Below are 6,951 nucleotides of genomic sequence, written 5' to 3' on the forward strand. Positions count from 1 at the left end.
GAACAACGAGGAATTCTTAACTAGTGTAAGTTTAGAGAAGAAATCTCGACGTTAAGAAATTGGTTTCGGTATTTTTTCCTATAATCTTTGTCCAACGAGCTACAGCCATTTCGCACCTTTATTCGACGGCGGTCTCTGACTATTTCGGCCATGGCAGCCCCTCATATCGGCCCAATCCTATCACATCTCAATTCAAATTCCAAATTTCAACTACAACCAATCCCACACCCTTCGATTCATATTAAATCTCTCGAAATTCACATTAACAATTATAAATCGACATGAATCTCTCGAACTTCACATTAACAGTTATAAATCGACATGAATCTCTCGAATTTGCAATGAATAACCAAATTCTTACCAAGTCAGCAGCAAAAATCGCTCCTAGCTCGCTGCTCCACCAAAAATTGCTCCACTCTATCGCCACCCACAGCTGCTGTCGACATAACAACCACCCCATTCAATTATCTTTCATCAAATACCACTAATTAACTCGAAATCGAGTTTACACTATCGATTTGTAGGCGAAATTCACTACCCTTTTCGCGAAACCCGACGACTCAAATTTTTTCGTTTCCACCACTATTTCCCTCCACTTTAGCTCCTCCAAACTGCCACTGCCGACCTTCAACACCCCCAATACAATCAATTTCAGCATTACACCCTCAAGTAATCGAAATTGAAGCTAACTATTTATTTGAAACGAATTCAAACTCACCTTTCGCCGCGATTTCGCCCGGTTTAAACGGCTTAAATATTTCGAATTTTCAGGAGATTACTTCAGTTTAGTGTTTCTAGGTTGGAGTGTGAAGAATTGAGGAATCGATGGGAATTGAGAGGATTAGGTCTCTCTCTCTCCTAGGGTTTGGAAAAAGTAGCGAAATTGGAGAGAAATATGGGCGATTTTGATTTGGGGAAATTTTTTTCTTCTGTTTCGCGATTTCGTTCGATTTGGGCCGAGATATTAAGGCCCAACCCAATATATTCTAATTAGGCTTAAGGTCCTAATACTCCTAACCACCACTCATTTGACGTCGCGTCGTAATTATTTTTCCGGCCCATCCCGCTAAATTTAATCTTCTATATTCTATCTCACCAAGCAGTATAACAATGACCCATTCATGCGTGTAAGTCGTTAAACTTCGTGCCAAGACGCGAGAAAAACCGCTTAACCGCATTTTGTCAAATTTTTCGTGATATGGGTCGCTTTACCTAACGTGACTTATGAGTCGGAGTTAAGTTTCAGTAAGTTACGTACGTTTGAAATATAAACCCGACGACCAATTTACATAAATGACCCTAGATTTAATATAAAATTTACAAAAATACCCTTAATAATAATTCAGGACTTTACAATGAAGCAGTGCATTTTAGTATGTAGCACTTGAACTGCACACCTCCGAACGTGGTGAGCATTAACATTAGAGGAAATTATAAAAATTTATTATAAATCTAGGAGTGAAGACCAATACAAAAAATTTTGCATTACCTTGGAAGTAAGGATTGCCGTTATACCCCGGCCAACCGGCATACCATAACCTGGATAATAGATCCAATGAAGAGCAGAAAAAGGAATAGGTGGAAAAGGCACATTGGCATCTAGAGGATGATTGTTCATCATGAATGCAAAATGAGGGTGTAGATATGGAGAATGTGGTGGCAGATCGAGGCAACAATCCATGAAATCCAAAATGATCATAGACATATCCAGTCATATGGCTCTGCCAATTCACAAGAGTTGGTGGGGCATTATTGTGTCCCCTATTAAAATTCCTGTCATGATATATCCGTTGTTGGTGACCATTATTTGAGTATCTTTGCTTCTATGATAACCAGAATTGTACGATGAATTGTGGGTTGGTCTTGGTCAATGTCCAGGTGGATTATATTACTTAAAGAATGCTTTTGTGCAACACAATCTCGACCAAAACTATTTTGTTTCTCTGTGTTAGGCTGAGGGTCATCACGATTCTTAGCGCTTGTAGCTCCCTCAGTTTCCTGCAATGTATCCTAAACACCCAAAGAAAAATCATTGGGAAAAAACAAAAACTATTAAAATTAAACCTTACAATTTTTAGAATAAACAGTTCAAAACAACCCTATTAAACGAAGTAAATCACAATGAAGTTAATATAATAGAAACACATCAATCCAGTAAACAAACCTGAGATGAAGACAAAGCAGCGAAATTCTGTTTAAAAACCACTCGTGCATCATCCACAATAGCACTATTTTGACTATTTGTTTCAACATTGCGGGAACAGTCCATTAAAGCTTCTCCCATTGCATCCTATCACACCCAAAATGAAATAGGAAAAAACCTAATGTTATTTTCATTCAATCAAAAAAATTCTACTTTTTTTGTGAATTTTCATTTTAATAGGAGAAGGATTCCGGCTTTAATTAAAAGTATTAAAATTTGTTTTAATAGGAGAAGAATCTTCGTTATAATAGAAGAGAAATTCGCGTTTTTCAAATAGGAGAGAAATTCTCGTTTTAATATGAGATAACATGGAATTTTAATAGAGCTCGAAAAATACCCCTTGTGGGAGTTTTAATATTAAGACTAGCTTGTACGCCCTTGCATATGCACTAGCTCTTTTGAAAACATTTAGATTTTTTTTAGAAAATTGGGACTACCGTTTTAGTCGCTAACCCGTTTTAATTTTCTAACAAATTGTTTTAAATGAAGTTTTAATTAAATTTTAAAACCCGTTTTTTCAACTGGGAGAGAGATCCTGTTTTAATAGGAGAATAATTCCCGTTTTAATTAGATATGTTAGATTTTCTCTTTTCAATAGGGGATGAATTCTCATTTTAATAGGAGAATGATTTCCGCTTTAATTAAAAGTGTTAGAATTTGTTTTAATAAGAGAAGAATTCCCGTTGTAAAAAAAAAATTCTTGTTTTTCAAATAGGAGATAAATTTCCATTTTAATAAGAGATGACGTGGAATTTTAATAGAGCTCGAAAAATACCCCTTGTGGGAGCTTTAATATTAAGACTATAAAATAGACCCGTGCATACGCACCGACTCTTTTAAAAACTTGTTCAACAATCATAACTATACATATATAAATTTTCTAACAAATCGTGATTCATGTTTTCGTCGTTAATATAATCCATTTTAATTTCTTAACAAATTATTTTAATCAAGTCTTAAAAACCCGTTTAATTTCTCAACAAATTATTTTAATTAAGTTTTAAAAACCTGTTTTTTAATTGAGGGAGGGATCCCGTTTTAATTTAGAAGTGTGATTCTCATTTTAATTAGAAGTGTTAGATTTTTCTTTTTCAATAGGGGAAGAATTTTCATTATAATAGGAGAAGGATTCCCATTTTAATTAAAAGTGTTAGATTTTTTTTTTCAATAATAGGAGTTGATGATGTGGAATTTTAAGAGAGCTAGAAAAATACCCATTGTGGGAGCTTTAATATTAAGACTAGCTTGTAGGCCCGTGTATACGCACCGGCTCTTTTGAAAACATTTAGATTTTGTTTAGAAAATTGGGACTACCAGTTTAGTCGCTAATCCGTTTTAATTTTCTAACAAATTATTTTAAATGAAGTTTTAATTAAATTTTAAAAACCCATTTTTTCAATTGGGAGAGAGATCCTGTTTTAATAGGAGAATAATTCCCATTTTAATTAGGTATGCTAAATTTTCTCTTTTTAATAGGGAAGGAATTCCCATTTTAATAGGAGAATGATTCCCACTTTAATTAGAAGTGTTAGAATTTGTTTTAATAGGAGAGAAATTCCCGTTATAATAGAAGATGAATTTTTGTTGTAAAAACAAAGATTCTCGTTTTTCAAATAGGAGAGAAATTCTCATTTTAATAGGAGATGACGTGGAATTTTAATAGAGCTCGAAAAATACCTATTATGGGAGCTTTAATATTAAGACTAGCTTGTAGGCCCGTGCATACGCACCGACTCTTTTGAAAATATTTAGATTTTTTTAGAAAATTGGGACTAACATTTTAGTCGCTAATCCGTTTTACTTTCTAACAAATTGTTTTAATTAAGTTTTAAAAATCCGTTTTTTTAATTGAGAAAGAGATCATGTTTTAATAGGAGAATAATTCCCGTTTTAATTAGATATACTAGATTTTCCCTTCTCAATAGGAGATGAATTCTCATTTTAATAGAAGAATGATTCCCTCTTTAATTAGAAGTGCTAAAATTTGTTTTAATAGGAGATGAATTCCCGTTATAATAGGAGAGAAATTTATGTTGTAAAAAAAGATTCCTGCTTTTCAAATAGGAGAGAAATTCCCGTTTTAATAATAGAAAATGTCGTGAAATTTTAATAGAGCTCGAAAAATACCTTTGTAGGACCTTAATATTATGGGTAATTTTGACTTAACCCCCCACAGATGAGTAGCGGTTTGACTAAACCCCCCATTTTTAAAATCATTTGAGTTTGCCCCCCACTCCGTCAATTTTGTGTGTAACAGACGTTGGTATTTTAGCTATTGACCATTTTACCCGTATGAAATATTGCCCCCCACATTAACACGTTAAACCTAGCTTTGCGAAAACCCCTCAAACGTTGCCATTATTTAATTCTTGCACTCTCTCTCTCGTATTTTACATAATGGACTGAAAGCCACACTAGACCAAAAGGATTTTCATACTTGCCTTAATGCTTATTTTGGGCCAGAAGTTGCTCGAATTAGAGATGCTGTGGACAGTAGATACAAGTTTATTCTAGAGGATTTTTGTGTTTTCTAGAGTCTCAGAAAAATGCTTCAAGGTTAAAAGAACTTGAAGAGGAGCTTGGACACCTTTCTACTTCCCTTGGCAACGGTAAAGAGGACATGAACTCTACATACCTGGTAACAATTGTTGAAAGATCTCTGTTTATTGGGCGATTTTTATTTGCATTGAGAAGCCACTCAAGTCACATACCACTTATACTTGGTTCGCCAAGGTTATGGGTGAATGAGACGATAACTTCAGTTTTTGAAAAGCTGCCACCTGTACTTGGGAACTCTCGCTTTGGTCTTGAGTCCCCTTCACGCGATAACTTTAGAAGGAAAAGTTTTGATAGCCCCAGCACGCAAAACCTCATTAGCCCTAGAAGGCAAACATCATCAGCTACTGTTGCGTTGTTTGGGGTGGATGACTCTGCCAACCCAAAACTGGAATTACTTAGGAGAGAACTGAACTTGTCCTCTGTTAGATAAATTTAATCGTGGGGAAAAAGAATATTATTGCAAAAGTCAACTAAAGGAAATTGGTCAATGGTACTCGTTGTCCCCATACTCTTAGTTCCCACGTGTCTTTCAATCTAGCGTTTGATCTAGGATCTAGCTACTCTTTCCTGTTTTAAACGGTTAGGATATCATGCAGAAAAAAACACGAGTTACCTTAGTTACATCGAATTCTTCTGCCTTATCATTTGTAAGATTTGTATTAGGCCAAAGGCCATGTATGGTAAATTTTAGAGGGAGCATAGTGATATTAGTCACAAGTTTACTTTCTGTCAGAACAACGGACATTGGCCATTCCAAAGCCAGTTTGTAGATCGTGAATATCGGTATAGTTGAAGCACGAGGGGGTGGCGGTGGTGGTCTAAGTTGAGGAGGGGGTGGTGGTGATCTAAGTTGACGGGGTGGTGGTAAGGCAATTTGGTATATCGTTGCCTTCGTTTGTCATTATTGTTGAACATCTATAGCCATTTCATTAATTCATTGTACAAAAGATTAATTGAGTGTCAAGACGCATTACTAAGTCATTAAAGATATATATCCTCATTCGGGGAATGGATTGGTTTACTCTTGTTTCATAATTATTCATATTATTTGCTATTTCTAGAGAAGATATTTAAATTGTTAACATGCTAGCTTTGGCAATACATGCATGCGATTTGATAAGATTCATGTGTGTGTGCAATGTGACTGAAGATGCCTAATTGCACGATTGGAAACACGGACCAAAGGGTAGATGGAAGTGGTCTGAACTTGCAACTAGTAACCATCACATACATTTTAGGATGGATCAACTCATACATGCCGGAGCTTCATATATGTGTCTTTGCATTTGGCTGGTCGTGGAAATGATAGTTGGGCCGCGGCTTCGTTCACCAAAACCAAGATAATGCCGGTGAAATGGGAAACTCGATTTTCCATCATTTTAACTTGCATTTAGACAATATAATATTTTGTCCATGTATTATTATTTTAAGAATTTATTTGTCCGCCTGGCTGTTAGTTTTTACTCACCAAGTTGATTTGCTTAACCTAATTAAAACAAACAATAAATCACAATCCAACTGGATCTACTCTATCATGGTCTATGGAGGCATAAGAGGACTAGAGTTTAGACATCAAGTCAATAGATAGGAACATTCCATCATCTTTCATGCGTGTTGGTCCGATCATGAAGGAATAAATGTAATCTGTTTAAACAAAACTAAATTAAATGTAGATAAACGAGAACGGGAGTTACCAACAATCTCCACATACAGAGATCGAGAGAGAGAGAGAGAGAGAGAGAGAGATTAGGGCAATATTTGGGTGGTTTTTCCAAATGGGAATTACGTAATGTGGCGGGAAACCCAACATAAGGGCAAAATGGCCATTATGTAAAATACGAGAGAGAGAGTGCAAGAATTAAATAATGGCAATGTTTGGAGGGTTTTCGCAAAGCTAGGTTTAACGTGTTAATGTGGGGGGCAATGTTTCATAAGGGTAAAATGGTCAATAGCTAAAATACCAACGCCTCACATTACACACAAAATTGTTGGGGGGGAGGGCAAACTCAAATGATTTTAAAAATGGAGGGTTTAGTCAAACCGCTACTCATCTGTGGGGGGTTAAGTCAAAATTACCCTATTATTATTAAGATATAGATATAGATATAGATATATAAGAGTTTTTGGTCAAACAAAATTTCTTCGATATTTCGTCATGTTTGTCGATTTATTTCGATTTTTTTTTTCTA

General features: G+C 35.4%; 1 long non-coding RNA gene across 5 annotated transcripts in view; it reads right to left on the reverse strand.

Annotated features, from left to right (window-relative positions):
- LOC147506436 (uncharacterized) overlaps positions 1-1,803 on the reverse strand; it is a 44,324-nt gene extending 42,521 nt beyond the window's left edge. For 3 of the 5 annotated variants that reach the window (XR_015193758.1, XR_015193756.1, XR_015193757.1), the window contains exon 1: positions 1,490-1,803. This is a non-coding gene — a long non-coding RNA (uncharacterized LOC147506436). The remainder of the gene's footprint in view (positions 1-1,489) is intronic. The other 2 variants (XR_015193754.1, XR_015193755.1) reach the window with 2 other exon arrangements.
- Positions 1,804-6,951: the final 5,148 nt, after the last annotated feature.

Source organism: Coptis chinensis, chromosome 4, assembly GCF_015680905.1.
Source record: "Coptis chinensis isolate HL-2020 chromosome 4, ASM1568090v1, whole genome shotgun sequence".
Lineage (NCBI taxonomy): Eukaryota > Viridiplantae > Streptophyta > Magnoliopsida > Ranunculales > Ranunculaceae > Coptis > Coptis chinensis.